At 46.5% G+C, this 17,585-nt stretch overlaps 1 long non-coding RNA gene across 1 annotated transcript; it reads left to right on the top strand.

Moving 5' to 3' along the window:
• Positions 1 to 1,469: 1,469 nt before the first annotated feature.
• On the top strand, positions 1,470 to 15,576 carry LOC118679453. Its single transcript, XR_004975254.1, has 3 exons — positions 1,470 to 1,581; positions 4,279 to 4,444; positions 15,470 to 15,576. It is a non-coding gene; the product is annotated as an uncharacterized LOC118679453 (long non-coding RNA).
• Positions 15,577 to 17,585: the final 2,009 nt, after the last annotated feature.

Consider the following 17,585-nt stretch of genomic DNA (forward strand, 5'->3'; position numbering starts at 1 on the left):
GCCTGGGCAGACATGGGTGTTTCTTGTTAGCTACACGAAATATTTTTCTGCAGGCTTTTGTTTGAAAATTTAACCTTGCAGCTATAACTCTGTAATTCTTGACAGAAGCCGGGCTGACAAGATGGGCATTGAAGGCAGGGTGTGAGGAATACCCTCCTTAGTCCTCCTCAAGATGCAGTCCCATCCTTGGCCTAAGACGCATGGCCGGGAGCGGCGTTCTTGGGTGGGGATCATTAGCACGTCGCACTCCCCGCAGCTCTCAGTGGTTGGTGTTTTATGTTGGGTTAGCGTTTTTGCTTGTTTGTTTAAAGAGGGGCCTAGGAAATGGCCCGGATGCAGAGCATGTGCGACTTCCAAGCACCCTCTTTGTGCACACCTCGTCCCGCCCAGACCCGTGTGCAAGCCCTCGCATGGCGCGTTTATTGTAGAATTCCGGTCACAACAGGATACTTTGATACTGGTCTGAAGAGGAAGTTAGAGAACCAGTGGGCAGCAAGACGTGTCGGCTGCTCTGTTGAGTTGCTTGGAGAAGGACACGGATGTGCTTAGAGCAGCGGTTCTCAACCTGTGGGTCGCGACCCCTTTGGCAGTTGAATGACCCTTTCACAGGGGTCGCCTAAATACATCCTGCATATCAGATATTTACATTACGATTCATAACAGTAGCAAAATTACAGTTATGAAGTAGCAACGAAAATAATTTTATGGTTGGGAGTCACAACATGAGGAACTGAATTAAAGGGTCACGGCATTAGGAAGGTTGAGAACCACTGGCTTAGAGTGAACAGGCTGCGCCCACGCCCCCACTGTGCTGAAGAAATCAGCTGTTCTGTGGACTGTATTTAAGGGCTGTGTGTGTACACACGTGACAAGAAGGGTCATTGTGCCGCACATCTCATAGGACGGGCAGCCATGATGGAAGGGCTATGTGTGTGGGTAAGTGTTGGATGAAGGGGAATCTTACTCTGTGTCTTGTCTGTGCAGAAGCAATGCAGGAATGTGGCCAGATACTGACAGCCGTGGAGCCTGTCTTCTGATTGAGGAGGAGGTGGACCCACACTTACACTAGAGACAAGTTTGTCTTTTGCTTTTGCTGTGAAGTGATAGATATTTGTCATAAAATTCCTCACACTATGCAGTTATACAAAGAAGGAAGTAAACATGTTTGCACCTAAATCTCACGACCCAGAGTAACTCTCAAGAGCAGATCCCAAGGCCTGTGCATAGCTGGGTGGCTATTTTAAATAAAAAGTATCGAGTTTTAGATAAAAATCTTGTACTACAAATTTTTGTTTCTAAATGATCTTTCTAAAATGTGGGGGAGATTAAGAAAACATGAAGGTATTGATATCCCCGTTGCATTATCCCATTGCTCTGCTCACCCATTTATAAAATGAGCTCTGTGCAAACACCCTCCCACGCCTCGCTGTCACTGTGCCATCGGCCTCTTTGTGAGTCTCACAGACAGAGGACACCATAAACTGTTAAGAACACAAGGCAAATAGGTTGCAAAGCTGAATGACAAGCCTTGTGAAAGGCTCGGGATTTAATGTAGCTGATGAAAGTGCCGGTGGACTCCAGGTAAAGCCGCCGCTGACTGGAGATCTGGGAGAATTAGGCCAGGTGATGATTTGACAAGGGCGCTGGCCGGGAAGGAGCTTCAAAAGACCAGGTTTGCCAGTGGAGGGATTAAGAGGAGCCCTTGGGAACACACTGAAGAATGTAAAATCATATGCAAAGAAAAGCCTGCTTTAAAAGTCCAAGTTGAAGTGAGCGAAGGTCACTCTGGTTTTCAGTCTGGTCCTGTTTATTCACACAGCCATGGTCGGGCCCGGGGCCCCTCCTTTGGTTCCTGGCCGTGGCTTTGTTGTCGCCTGTAATCATGTCCCCTTCTCTACTCCTGCCTGTTCTGGAGACAAGGGACTCGCAAGTGAGAGCACCCAGGCCCTTCATTCAGAGCTTGCTGGGCCAAGGGGTCGGCCAGGGCGGGGGGAGGGCACCGCAGGGGGAACGGGGCGTGGGGTGCCTGATGCAGGCAGTGGGCATGGGGGGCTGAATAGAAGAGGGACACTTCTCCGACTGGGCTGGGTGTGTTTGGCTTTCTCGGCTGGTCCTGAGTCCAGACATATAGAGGCTGCAGTCACCACCGGGCCTGCCGTTTGGGGCTGGTTGCTGCTGAGGTTGTGGCCTCAGTTCTGTTGTCATGTCCGACTGGACATCGTCCATTTGTATACTCTCCCCCTCAGTGTTTGTGCTGTGTCACTGTCTGTTGTGACAATAACACTGCAATGCAAGCCCCTCTCCCCTAAACTCAGCGGTTTCAGGCCATAGGCTTTGCTTTACTTACGAGGACGCCTCAGGCGGGCACTAGGGGCTGGGCTGAGTGGGCGCCGACATCACTTCCCATCTGCACAGGCCATTGCAGAGGAAGCATCCAGGAAGAGAGGCCATGTGCCGGCTCCGGAGGCCGCTGACTGCCCAGGCCGCCGAAGCGTGCCCTCCTCCAGCCGCGGCCTGTGCCAGGCAGGGCGCTTGCGGAGCGCCTGTCGGCATGCCTGTTAGATGCCTAGGCCAAGCAAGTCACGTGTGGAGCCCAAACTCAGGATGCGGGGCTTGCAGGGCTGCCCAGTGGGTGCGTGGGTGCAGAGAGCAGGGCGATGGCCAGCTCTGCCCTGGACACGGGCCCGCCGCCCTCACCCTTCCGCGACCACAGTTTGCTCTGTGCAGGCAAGCGAGACGTTGGGTGTAAGAAAGCAAGGAGTGGGCCTTGGTTGTCAGTTGTTCTCAAGTATGACAGCATCAGTGACTTTCCAATGGGGTCTTCGCCCCTGAGTCCAGGACTTGTTAATTTGCAGGTCAGATGTTCGCATAGATCACGAACCTGCTTTTCTGTAGTTCACATACGTGTTTTGTTCAAAGCATAAGTAATTGGAGGTAAAAGTTTTTGTGAAACTCTGATGTCGTATGTGACATGGGGGCAGGATTTTCACCATTACTTGCCTCCTCTCGCTGGTGGTGAAGGCTCCATTCATTTCTTCTGCATTTGCTTTCTTTCTTAGTCGTGAGCCTTTCGGGAGCAACTGTCTCGCATGTTATACTTTCCATTCCTATGAAGTCCTATTATAATAACTGTCACTGTCTCTTTATTACCTTCAAAATGAATCCTAAAGCCAGGGAGCGGGGGCCTGAAGGGCGGCAGGTGTGTGCATCTGGGCAGATGGCATCACATGTGTACACAGCAGTGCATGGGGCGGGACTGAAAGGGTCCAGCTGCCTGGGCCCCAACAGCGCCCCATTGTGACCGCCTGGAAATGCTTTATGACCCTTGGCAGACTCACGCAGACCGGAGCAGACACTCTCTCAGAGCAAAGGCCGTGTAAGAGCTTTTACCAAGTCTCACCTCTTTAACAGAAAGAGGGTTAGTGGCACGCAAGTGCCAAAAGACACTGAGAATAAAGGAGCGATACAGGCACAGTTAGTCCTCTTTTTCTGAAATTGCTCTCTTTTGTTATAATCCTGTCAGTGGTTTGGTGTGGTAGTATTTTCATGTATATTTAAAACAAAATTTTCCTTTCTTTTTTTACTTTTCAATTGCAGTTTACATTCAATATTATTTTGTATTAGTTTCAGGTGTACAGCATAGTTTTCATGTGTATTTTAACTGATGTCCATTTCTGTGTTATTCTCAGCATAACAATATGCTCAGTGTGGCTCAGTGGTTGAGCGTCAACCTATGAACCAGGAGGTGATGGTTCAATTCCAGTCAGGGCACATGCCCGGGTTGCGAGCTTGATCCCCAGTAGGGGGCGTGCAGGAGGCAGCCGATCAATGATACTCTTTCATCACTGATGTTTCTCTCTCTCTCTCTTTCTCTCTCCCTTCTTCTCTGAATCAATAATATATATATATATATATACACACACATATATTATATATAATATATATATTTTTTTTACAGAGAGGAAGGGAGAGGGATAGAGAGTTAGAAACATCAATGAGAGAGAATCATCGATCAGCTGCCTCCTGCACACCGCCTACTGGGGATGTGCCCGCAACCAAGGTACATGCCCCTGACCGGAACCGAACCTGGGACTCTTCAGTCCGCAGACTGACGCTCTATCCACTGAGCCAAACCGGTTACAGCTATATATATATATAAATAAATAAATATAATTTTTAAGAGCATAACCAAGTTAGGAGAACAGGTTGCTCTGTCTTTACTTCCAGGTTTGACCCATTTGTTCCCCTAATACTTATTAAATGCCTGTTTTGTGACAGTACCACACCGGGACCTACGGAGACCACCAAGTGAAATCAGTTAAGAGCCAGCTCTCAGGGTCACAGACTAGAAGGAGAAGAAGAATGACATGAAGACCTGGTGCTATTTGGTGACAACGGGGGACGCGGGGCCAGCGCGGGGAGACACGGCCATCACTGCACTGTGGTGAGACTGACCGCTGGCAGGCGCAGAGTCCCTGGGAGGAGGGGCGTGGAGCTGGGCAGAGCGCTCTACAGGCTGAAGGTGATGGAGCCAGTGTGGGGGAGGGGGCCCAGGCGCTCTCCGTGGCCGGGCAGTGGGGCAGGTTCCTGGGAAGGAGGCAAAAGGGCTTCGAGGGTCGGGTCCTTGGAGGGTCAGAGCCCAGGTTTGTGGAGGAGTGAGGACATTCCTACATCGATTCAGGTGACCAAAGCTCATCAAAAATAGTTTAATGTGAAAAGAAAAGAGCTTTAGATTCCTAGTGAAAGTTTTCTTATCCTTTTTTTTCCTGGAGGGATTTCTAGAATAACCTTTAAAAAAGATGTTGACAGCTGTACAGTGTAAATATCACTGGGGAAGTCCAGTGGGGGGCGCTGAGCTTGGGCCGGTGCTGAGGATGCCTTTGCTGTCCCCGCCAGCGTTTGGTCGGCGGGGTTGAGACGCTGGTCGCCTGCCTGCGCACAGTGCCGATGGGGGGGGCCGGCAGCTGTCACTCAGCAGTGCTGTTTCTGCGTTCGGTTTGCTGATTACCAGTTGCTGTCCTAATCACACAGATTGTGTTCGCTAATTATTCAGGGTCATTGTAGAGGCCAGAAGCGTTAGTGAAAGTTTGAAATGTTGACTGGTTAGTTAAATTTTAGATCTACCAATTTGTAGTTTCTAGCAGGACATCTGAATCCAAAAATACATTTTTCAGATAAATCCAGAACATACTTCTCTGTACAAAATAAAAAAGAACTCGCGTTCTCAGTTACGGTACCCCCAGCATCCTGTCAGTACCCCGTCCGTACCCAGTGAGTTTTGTTGCATTCATAATTTTCCACAGTGGGAGGCCCATGCCATTTAAACCACTCTGAAAGGGGTAAAGTAGGGGAGCTGTTAGATTCAGGAAGGCGTTTGAAAGAAAAGATCAGTGCATCACTTCTTAAGCCATTATAGTCACTTGTGTATTAGAGTAAAATGTTCTCACCCTGGTGCCACAAAGCTTGGGTTTTGGAAGTAAAGGGGCTTAGTTCAAACCCAGGCTCTGTCACTCACTAGACGTGTGTGATCCGGGGCAAACTATTTAACTTCTTTGTGACTTAGTTTCCTCATCTGGAAAATGGGAATAATGATATCTACCTCGCAGGACTTCTTAGAGATTATATGAGGTAATATGTGTACAGCGCTGAGCCAGTCCCTAGCAGACAGCAAGCGCTCAGGAAACAGTCATGGTCCTTGCTGTTCGTAGTGGTCACAGCCCAGGTCCGGCAAACCCCAGCTAACTTTGCTTCTGTTCCAGTTACTTAATTACCAGTCCTTGCTCAAGGGCCCCTCATGGTAAACGTTCACACAGGAAATGAACAGGTAGTTGCAGTGCTGCTGAATCATATAGCTTCTTTTGATACAGTTTGTGGGGCACAGATATACCACAAATTACTTTTCAACCAAGAACAGAGACACTTTAACATGTTTTATCTGAACGTGTCCTGCTTGGTTTAAGTTTTGCAGTGCGTTTCAGACAAGAGCGAAGTGAAACCACAGGCCTTTGAACAGCAAGACTCAGCGCTTGCAGAATGTGATTCTTCTTACGTCTTCTCCTCATTTAAAGCTCTCTGCTCTTTGAGAATGTGGCGGAGCTCTGTCATTTCAGACTTCAGAATTAGCACTGAAAACAGGGGATTCTTTACCTGGATGGATGAAAGTGATTTATTGTTTGCTGGGTCAAACACAGCATGCTATTTGTCACACTGTGGTTTGTGTACTTTCTAGAAGCTTTCAACTTTGATCTGAGTCAAAGTACACTCAGTAGCACAGATGACAGAGTTAAAAAAACCCCGTGATGTGCATTGTCACTCATAGAAACTCTAAGTCAACAAGTACAGAGACGCAGAGTCAAAACCTATTCCTTTAAAGAGGCTTGTACGTTCTTGTGAGGAGCAGACCTCTGCCTTTCTTGGGCGAGACAAAGGTGTGGGACAATTTATTAGTTAAAGATTGAGTTCACGATGTGCAATCAAAAGGCGCCTCTTCAAGGCCAGCTCCCAGCCCTGGCCTGTAGTTTTAGGTAAACACCCGCATTTGAAAGGCCTTGCCGAGCAGGGCTCCGGGCACATAAAAGCGGCTTTCTTAAACTGTCATCAGAGTGGATTTCAGGACGTGCTTTTAATACTTACAAGGTTGATGTTTGCCTTTTAAAAAATGCTATTCGAGATAGCTTTTTATTTAACTTTCCCCCCGGCATGCCTTTCACCTGATCGAGGCAGCATTAAGAAACTCACCTTGTTGTGAGACCAGACAAAGATTTAGGGAAATGTCGCGCATGTGACCTTTTGAAAGTCAAGGCTTAAAAAAAAGAATCCTTGTTTAAACACTATAAAGACGAGGCGGGAAACAAAGGCACATACTCTTCAGCTGGACATTTGGTTTCAGATTCTTTTTCTTGTGCTTGGGTGGATGACGCTGTGAGGTTGTTTTCCAGGATGGCTCTGTGCTTCCATTTCCTCTGGCTTTAACAAGCCATGACTCAGATCAATGAAAAGGCGAAAACAGAGGTTTGGGGTATCTGCACTTAAGTCTTGCTCTTCTCCATTATGGTTCTCTTAAAAGAAATTTATCGCTGCTGTTCAACCTGCATTTGTAGTTAATGATTAGTAAGAACTTTAAGCTTGATTATTAATATTAATAGCTGCAACAGACTACACCATATGAATGTAGCATTATTTATTTAGGGTGACTGTATTTATTGGCATTCCTTTTACTTCCTGTTTTGAAACAACTTTCCTATAAATTTATATTTCTATTCTAGTACATTGTTAAATCAAGTATGTTGAGGTAAAAATTACATACACCTTTTAATTGTACAGTTTCATGCATTTGATCAAAGCAAATAGTCACCGAACTACCATCAAAATTAAGATTTTAAAAATACCCATCACCACAAAGAGTTTACCTGCCTCCATTTATAATCCATACCAGCCTCCCCCCTCAGCCTCTGACAGCCACTCATCCGTTTTCTGTCCGCATAATTTTGCCTGTTCCAGAGGGTCTCATACACGAAATCATACAGTATAGGACCCTTTGAATATGCCTTTCCACGTTAGCACGATGCACGTGAGAGTCAATCATGCCGTGACACGCATGCGCGCTTCCTTTTCATTGCTGAACCTATTCCACCCGTGAGTGTACCTCGCTCTGGTTGCCCACCCCCAGGCGGATGGACAGGGGGCTTGTTTCCAGTTCTTGGCAATTATGAATAAAACCACTGCAAACATTCGGGTCCCGGTGTCTGTGTGAGTATATGTTTTCATATATGTTTCATACACTGTTTCATATGTTTTCCTTGGGTAAACATTTGGCGTGGGATTGTAGGGTCTTATGGTCAGTGCTTACCTTTGCAACACACAGTCAGCCGCTCTGTCAGAGTGCATCGTGGGAATGGCGGGCGCTTGGGCTGCCCATCACCTGGCGGTACCAGGCTTCCGCTCAGGGCGAGCCCCGCAATGCCTGTGGCGTGGCTTCGGTTTCTGACGACGCCGTTGAGGTCCAGAATCATCTCGGCTGCTCCTTTTCCATCTGTAGATGCTCTTTGGTGAAGTATTAGTTCAGGTCTTTCTTTGCTTGTTTTTTAAAAATTGGGTTGTTGTAAATTTTGTATTTTCTGTACACAGTCTTTTATTGGATCACTGATTTGCAAATATTTTCCCCCAAGTCTACAGCAGATCATATTGTTTTCTTAACAATGCTTTTGCAGAGCAAATATTTCTCGTTTTGATGACGTTCAAGTCGTCAATTTTTGTTTTTCATGGATTGTGCTGTTGGTGTCATATCTAAATTACCTATCTAAGTCCAGGTCACAGATACTGCTTCTGTGATTTCTTCTAAAAGTTTTACAGATTAACATTTTCTGTTAGATCTCTGATGCCCTGGGTTAATCTATATATATAAAAGCCTATGTGACCGAACTACCAAATGACTGAACCACCGGTTGCTATGATGTGCACTGACCACCAGGGAGCAGATGATCAGCACAGGAGCTGCCCCATGGCGGTCATTGTGCTCCCAAAGTGGGAGTGTCGCTCAGCTGACTGCTCCATCCTGGTAACCCACCAGCCCAGTGGCAGGCACTCACCCCCTCAGTAGTCCTACAGGTTCAATCTCTGGAGAATCGGCCAGGCACTGACGCTGGCATGATCCTGACAGCACCACTGGCCTCCTGGAAGTCAGCCTCGGGCACTGCAGCTGCTTCCCCTCCCTAGGTGCTCTGCAAGGAAGAAATGATATACTAAAAGTGTCTGCCAGGTGACTCCCAACAACCAGTGCGAACATCAGTGAGATGGATCCGAATCCTGGGCCTGCAAGGGTGTCCCACCGCCCGCTTGGAGGGCTGATTGCGTCCTGTCACCCCCACCCTCCCACCCTTGGGACAGGCACCAGACGCAGGGCTCATGGCTGGCGAGTGCCGCTGTGGCGGCACGAGCCTTTCCTGATCAGGACTGACTGGGCACGAACCCGCTGCAGGCAAAGTGGGGCCGGGATGAGTGGGAGTGGCAGGCAGGAGTGGCAGGCGGCATTGGACTGCTGGTTTCGGCCCAATCCCCGTAGGCCACACTGAGGGACCCCACCCATGCACGAATTCGTGCACAGGGTCTCTAGTTTTTATATATGGAGTGAGATTTAGACCACAGTTATTTTTTTTGCATAGGGATGGTCAATTATTCCAAGTAGCATTTGTTGAAAAGACTATCTTTTTTTCCTCTAATTGTCTTTGTCCTTTTGTCAAAGATTGAATGGTCGTATTTGGTGGGCCTATTTCTGAACTCTGTTCTGTTGCATTGACACCTGTTTCTATTTCTGTGCCAATACCACACTGTCTTGATTGCTGTATCTTTATAACTTGGACTAGAGGCCCGGGATTCATGCACTGGTGGGGTCCCTCAGTGTGGCCTGTGGGGATTGGGCAGAAACTGGTGGTCCAACACTGCCTGCTGCTCCTGCCTGCTGCTCCTGCTCATCCTGGCCCCACTGCGCCTGTCGCTGCAACTCGGTAGGCTCGCTGCCACTCCGCTGTGGTCTCCAGGCTGTGGCAGCCAGCGATGAGCCCTGCATCTGGTGCCCGTTGGTCAACTGAGCAGCACTCCCACTGTGGGCGTGCACTGACCACCAGAGGGCAGCTCCTGCATTGAGCGTCTTCCCCCTGGTGGTCAGTGCACATCATAGTGACTGGTTGACCAGGGTCATTTGGTTGTTCAGTTGTTTAGACTTTTATATATATAGATAGTGGGAGTCCTCCAACTTTGCTCTCCTTTTTTATAGTTGTTTGGCTATTTTGGATGCTTTGCAATTCCATAGCAATTTTGGGATCAGCTTGGATGTGTACACAACAGTCCTGCTAGGATTTTGATTGGAATTGCATTCAATCTGTAGGCTGGTTGGGGTCAGTCTTCCAATCCAAGAAATTTGTATGTCTCTCCATCTAAGTAGGTCTTCCTTCCTTTCATTCATCAGGATTTTATAATTTTCAGAGTATGTTTGTACTTATGCCTAAACATATAATTTCTGGAGCTATTGTATATGGTATTATTATTATTTTTGTTTGTTGTTGTTAAACCTCACTGGAGGATGTTTTTCCCATTGTTTTTAAGAGAGTGGGAGGGAGGAAGGGAGGGGCAGAGAGAGAGAGAAACATCGATGTGAGAGACAAATTGACTGGTGGCCTCCCGCACCCATCCTGACCAGAAGCAGAGAGTGAACCTGCAACCCAGGTTCGTGCCCTGGACCAGGAATTGAACTCAAGACCCTCTGGTGCACAGCCAGTGCTCTAACCAGTGAGCAACACTGGCCATGGCAGTATTGTTTTTAAATGTTTTCTTCCTCATGATTTATTGCTTATATATAGGGTGTCCCAAAAATGTGTACACACTTTAACAACTGATAGCTGTAGATTCGATTACATTTTGAAAATAAAATGTATTTTAATAGACACTGCCTTTATAATGTGTATACATTTTGGGACACATGATTTTTGTGGGTTGACCCTCTTGCTAAACTCACTTATTAATTTTAGGAGGTGGTTTGGGACATTCTTTGGGAACTTATACAATCATGTCTCATGAGAATAGGGCAAATTTTCTGTATGCCTGTTCTTCCTTTTTTTTTTTCATATTGAACTGGCTAAGACCTCCAGTGTGATGGTGAATAGGAGTGGTGGGTGGTTTCCTTGTTTTAAGCAAAAGCATTCAATCTTTCATTATTACATAAAATGTTAGCTCTAGGTTTTTTGTAGGCGCCCCTTATCAGATTAAGGATTTTCCCTTAACTCCCAGTTTACTGAGTATTTTATCATGAGCTGCTGTTGAGTTTTGTTAAGTGCTTTTCGGCATCCATTCATGTGACCGTGTGGTTTCTTTTGTTGGCTTGTATGATGGATCACTGTGATTGATAAGCCATCTGATAGTGGAGTATTATCCTTTTCCATGTACTGCTAGATTCAATCTGCTAGTATTTTGTTGAGAATTTCTGCATCTATATTCATGAGGGATATTGGTATGTGGTTTTCGTTTCTAATACTGGGTTTGCCTGGTTTGGTATAAGGTAAGGTAGGGTAAGGTAGGGTTCAGTCCCTTTTTCTTATCTATTATGTATAAATATGCATGTGAAAGTTTAATAACATAACATGTGAACCCACGATGGCAACGTTGGGCTGAAAGATTACCAGTCCTCCTCCGTGCATCCTGTCCATGTGTTTCTCTTCATCGAGGATCATGTACCTTTTCCTTGGGTACTGATGTCTTCTGAGTGGGGGTCCTTTGCCAGTTAGATGTGAGGCTGATGTCCAAGTGTGTGAGTTATTTTTAATTTTCTTTATATTATTTTTTGATGAAGAGAAGTTCTTTTTTCCCCTTTATTGAATAAGATATTACAAATGTGTCCTTATCCCCTCCCCATGTCCCCTCATCCCCCCAATCCTGCCCTCACCCTCACCCCCCATTGTCCACATCCATCACATGCTTATATGCATGCATACAAGTCCTTTGGTTGATCTTTCCCCCTGAGGAAGAGAAGTTCTTAATTTTATTTATTTTTTTACAATGCAAGCATTCCAATCACCTGCAAATTGTCATTTTTTAATTTTTTAAAATATATTTTTATTGATTTCAGAAAGGAAAGGAGAGGGAGAGAGAGATAGAAACATCAATGATGAGAGAGAATCATTGATCGGCTACCTCATGCATGCCCCCTACTGGGGATCGAGCCCACAACCCAGGCATGTGCCCTTGACCAGAATTGAACCTGGGACCCTTCAGTCCCCAGGCCAATGCTCTATCCACTGAGCCAAACCAGCTAGGGCAAGTTCTTAATTTTAATGTAGTCTCTAAGTTATCGAACTTTCTCTTTCTAGACCTACTTTTTCTGTTTTGTTTAAGAGTATTTCTCTACCCTGAAATCATGAAGATATTCACCTAAGTGTCTTTGATTGACTTGGAATAGAGTTTTATTTATGAGATACTGTAGGGATCCAAGCTGATTTTTTTCCTGTATAGATACCTAACTTTCCCAGGACTGTCTAATGAATAGCTATTCTTTCTTCAGTAGTTTACAAAACTGTCTCTGTTTTCTATCAGCTCTCCATGCATGTTTGGGTCTAATTGTGGGCCTTCTATTCCTTTCCACTGGCCAGTTGTCTGGCTGTGTCATCACCTTGCATAGTCTACGCTTATAGCATTTCTTGTGACCTGGTGGGCACCTCCCCACTGTCACTGTCCTGGAGGGAATCGCGGCTGTTCCTGGCCTTTGATTGCCTTGTATGAATTTTAAAGTCAGTCCATCACGTTCCGTAAAAACCCTCATCCAAACTGAGATTCTGACTCCACGGCGCCTGCTTCAGCTGCAGGGAGCTCACCTGGGACGCTCTTCCTGTGCATAACAGTGTGTCTCTTGCCACTTGTTTTGTGGTTATTTTTAAAGCCTTTCTTAAAAAAAAATAGTTTTATTGATTTCAGAGAGGAAGGGAGAGGGAGGGAGATAGAAACGTCAGTGATGAGAGAGAATCATTGATCGGCTGCCTCCTGCACGCCCCCTACTGGGGATCGAGCCCATAACCCAGGCCTGTGCCCTCACTGGGAATCAAACCGTGAGCTCCTGGTTCATAGGTCAACACTCAAGAGCCACGCTGGCCGGGCTTTAGTGACTTTCAATCAAACTTGAAAAAAATGTTTCCATGCAGGTTTTGCCTGTCTCATGTCAGCCTCATCCCTCATTATCTCTAGAGGTTTTTCCCTGCTATTTGAATAATATTACATTTTTTCCCTTTCTGTCACTGGTCAAGAAATAATGTTGGTTGTTGTATGTGGATCATATAATAAGCTATTTTGATAAACTGACTATTTTGATAAACTCTATCAGCTTATTTGAATATTCTTTTGGGGTTTCTGGACAGCTGGGTAATCTGTAAATAATAAAATCCCTTTCTTTTAATTCTCACGTCTTTAATTTCTTCCTTCCTAACTATGCGAGCCGCGCCAGTGTCCCCTGGAAGAGGGCAGCATGGCTTCTGGTGGGGACGTTTCACACCAGCGCCTGCGGGGCGGGGCTGCGGGGGCTGCTGTCACTGAGCTCAGCTGGTGCCGGGCTCAGGTATGACCTGCTCCTGGAGAGTCTGGTGAAGTCACTTGAAACCACCTGAGTGTGACGTTTTCTTAGGGGAAGAACTATTGATTCCATTTCATGGTTTTGGGACCCTCTCAGGCTTTATTTGATTTCTTGAGTCAGTTTGCTTAGTTATATTTTTTTCCAATATTAGTTACATGTTAGGAATTTTTCAGTTTGCTCCGAATTCTCACATCTGTAGGTACAATATTATCTTATAACTCCTGAAATGTCCGTAGTGATGTCGTATTGTCATTCCTGGTGTTGGTGGTTTGTTCCTTGTCTTTATTATCACTTTTTCTTTATTTTTCCACCCCATTGATACCCTCTCTGCCCTCTTCCACCTCCCTCGCCTGTCCCGCAGTCACCATCCTGCTGCCCACGTCCATGAGACTCTCTCGGTGTTCTCTTTGCGCAGCCCCGAGCCGGCTGCTGCTTTGAGTCTTTATTTATTTTTACTTTTTTTGTTTTTTTCCTTTATTGATTAAGGTATTACAAATGTGTCCTTATCCCCCCAATGTCCTCTCATCCCCCCAATCTGCCCTCACCCTCACCCCCTGTTGTCCACATCCATCGCTTATGCTTATATGCATGCACACAAGTCCTTTGGTTGATCTCTCCCCCTCCCCCCCCCCCCTCCCCTGCCTTCCCTCTGAGGTTTGAGCACCTGACCGATGCTTCTGTCTCTAAGTCTGTTTTTGTTCACCAGTTTATGTTGTTCTCTATAATCCACAAATGAGTGAGAGCGTGTGGTATTTATCTTTCTCTGACTGACTTATTTCACTTAGCATAATGCTCAAAAAACTTTGGCACATCTACACAATGGAATACGCTGCTGCTGTAAAAAGAAAGGAACTCCTGCCATTTTCAACAGCACGGATGGAGCTGGGTCTTTAGATTCTTGTTCAGGGTCAGAAGGTTGTGAACCTCACTAATCACGTCAAAGAACACACGTTTGGCCTTTGCTTCTCCTTATTGAACATTTGCTTTTATTAGATAATTTCAGCTCTTTATTATTTCTTTCTCTGATTTTCTTTGGTTTATTTTACATTTTCTTCTTACTTTTTTGAGATGGATGCTTTGCTCATTTATATGTGGCTTTCTTCTTTTCTAACATACATTTACTAGTAGGACTACAGCTTTTCCATTTTGATGGCTCTAGCTGAAGTCTATAAATTTAATATGTAATATTTTCTTTATGATTCTTTACTACTACCTTTACCTCGAATCTGCTGAAACCTCTTCAAGTGAATATTTTCTGTCTGATGTATTATCAGCATGGGGCTCGGGGGAAGGGCAGGCCCTTAGTTCGTATGCACATGAGCACTTTGATGGGAGTAGGTGGTGCAGACGCAGTAGGTCAGGGCGAAAGCTAGTTAACTGTCCCGATGTTGATTGACTGAAGTAGCAAGGGGAGGTATCGAACAACGTGACTGCTACAGAACTGCCTGTAAGTCTGTCAAAGCATAAACATCACAGAGCTCGTACAGTCAGTGTGACAGTGCTCACCAGCTGTTGCACACATGCAGGACACGCTGACTTCTTGGAGTTGGAAGCTGAATGGACACACTTGCTGCCTGTGAGCACCTGGGATTTCAGGTGGACCTGGTCCCAGTCTGTTTTTTCCCTCTTGGAGGCGGCAGGATTGGGGTGGGGACATGTCGGGGTTACATTTCACGGTAAATAATGAAGCTGTGATTACAGTCACTTAAACACAAGGAATCTGGCAGACGGGGGGCCAGAGTGGCAGCTCCCCGAAATAATCTGACCCTCAAGATCCTCCTTTTCTGCTGCTGGAGTGATTGCATTCTTGAGGTCACTGCATCCGCTCAGGTAGCTTCTGAAGCTGCTGCCGTCTTGACAGAGGAAAGAAAGGAAGAAAGAAAGAGACCTTTCTTAGCTGGTTGGCTCCGTCACTGCCCCCCCACACCCTGGCCGGAATGTAGGCACAAGCCCACCCCTAGTTTCCAGGAAGGATGGGGAGCATGGTCTTTCATTCCTGGGAGCGAGGTTCCCCCCAAAACCAGGCTGTTACGCGGAGGAGGGGATGGGCGTTGGGTGGGCCAGCAGCCCTGGCCACAGCAAACAGGTCACAGTGGGCGGCGGGGGTGGGGAGGCAGAGACAGAGCCATGAAGCAGCCGAGCTGTTTTTAGGAGAGGCATCTCCACGTCCAGCCCGGTTACTAGGTTATACAGTCGGGTGGGGGTAGGTAGACTTGGTGTTCTTGGCCCAGTCATGGTTTTCCATGTAACCTCCTCTAGGTTCGTGGCGACTGACGTGGTGCTGAGGGACTGGGCTTGGGGAGCCCTGGGTCCCGTGGCCAGAAGTCATCACAGAGGTCCTCTTTGTCTCTTTATTTCCAGCAATTAAGAAAAACCAGCCCAGCCGGTCTGGCTCAGTGGTTGAGTGTCGACCTATGAACCAGGAGATTGCAGTTCGATTCCTGATCAGGGCACATGCCTGGGTTGTGGGCTCAATCCCCAGTGGGAGGCCTGCAGGAGGCAGCTGATCAATGATGCTCTCGCATTATTGATGTTTCTATCTCTCTCCCTCTCTGAAATCAATAAAAATATATTTTTTAAAAAAGAAAAACCATATGCTTGATGTGTCAACTGAGTAGTTCAGAGGCCAGCCGCTGCCATCGATGGTAATTGAGCTACTAAACTTGCTTTTTGTAAGTCATTGTGCTCAGCAATCAGGTGGATGAAAAGACTGGAAAGCTGAACAGGTGAGTTCACTTTCAAGTAGACAGGGCACTGTTCACGTGCTCAGTGGCGACTTGTGCATTTTCTGTGGAGAAATGTCCATTCAACTCCTCGTCATTTGGGAATCGGGGTGTTGAGTTGGGATTCTTTATAGATGCTGGGTATCTACACTCCTGTGAGGTCTGTGGTTTGCAAACACGGCCCCCCATCCCATGGGCTGCCTTTACCTCTGCTGATATTCTGTTTTCCCTCATTTTTTTTCTTTTTTCTTTTTTGCTGATAGTCTCCTTTCATGCACAGAAGTAACGCTACCTTGAAGATTTAAAGGTGTAGAAGCCTTTCTTAGAAATAAATGCATTTGCAAAGTACAATGTCCTCACTGGCTTGCTTCATGGGGCATTACAAATGTAATCATACTTATAAGTCCCCTCATCCACAAATTAACAATGACAGTGCACAATACCGGGAAACTGTTACTCCTGGGGGCAGTGAAAAAACACACGAAACATCAGCTCCGTTTCCAGGTGAACAGTAGAACGCTGTGCGGGTTTTTTAGTGTCCCGGCTCAGTGTTGCCATTTTGACCTGGGATCCAGTCAACACGAATCTCTGTGTTGAAATCGAGGAAATGTGGCCTCACTCTGTGGCGTCTTCACTGCGAGTGGGGTTCCGCCAAGCGAGGGCGCGGTTTGAGTTCATGTCAGATCCCCGCTCTTAATCACAGCGGCGTTAAAGGGATCGGCGCGCAGGTGGCCGACGGGCTTTGCAGCTGCTGTTTTATGGAGCTATTAACACAGACACCACTACTTAAATGTAATTTTTATTATCACAATTAAAGACTGATTTGATTTTATGAGATCATGCATTCTTATTTTATGAAAGCCTTATAGTAAATTCAGTTTAAAAGATGGCTCTGTGTTTAAAGTAACATATAAACAGGTGTCGTATTAAAGTTGTACTCTACTTCTTTTGTAAATTTGGTGTTAAGTTTTCATGCAGAGGGTGACTTCGGTAGGAACAAGTGTTTCCTGTTCTAACTGCGTAAAAGCTGAAGAAAAATGATCTTGGCTTATTTTATTTGTGAAATTACAAGCAATTGTTTGCCTATTAAATACATCATTAGGCATATTGTCAGTTTCTGTAAACGCCGCTTTCCTGGCCGCCGATGGATCTGATTGCGCGCTCACCGCCGTCTCCCTGCGGGCAGAGTGGCCTCAGTGGCTACTGGCCCTGGTCCCAGCACCTCACAAAGGGCGGCTGAGACCTGCACAGTGATCACGTGGCCGGGCCAGCTTAGGGGTTTGGAAGTTTGCATGCTGTATTTGCAGGCTTTTTTGTTTTGTTTTGATGGCAGCAAAGAATGTAAACGAGTGTTTGCACTAAATAGAATAAGCTGTTAGTAAACACGTCCCCTTTAAATTAACTGATGTGTGGACAAAGGAAGTGCTTTGTTGTTGTCAGCTGGGCTTGCCTTCAGTCACAGGGACCAACAAGTGGGGCCGGGCCCTCTCTACACCTCCTGGGAGGAGGTCAGAGGTTAATCAGAAAGGGTCTGTGAAGCGAGAAAATGGGTCGGATTCTCCCTCCCACTCACAGGGGCTGAAAGCTTGCTCTCCTCTCTCTCCAGCCTTTCTTAGGGGAAACCTGGGTTTCCAATATCAAGTCAGCATCGGAGCAAACTGCTCTGCAGTGTGAGTGCCTTTCAAGGTCTCAGCACTTCGTCCTGCGTGTCAGGTCTGATGGCATGCCCCTGTGGCCGTCCCAGGCCTGACGGT

The sequence above is a fragment of the Myotis myotis genome, unplaced genomic scaffold, assembly GCF_014108235.1.
Source record: "Myotis myotis isolate mMyoMyo1 unplaced genomic scaffold, mMyoMyo1.p scaffold_m19_p_25, whole genome shotgun sequence".
NCBI lineage: Eukaryota > Metazoa > Chordata > Mammalia > Chiroptera > Vespertilionidae > Myotis > Myotis myotis.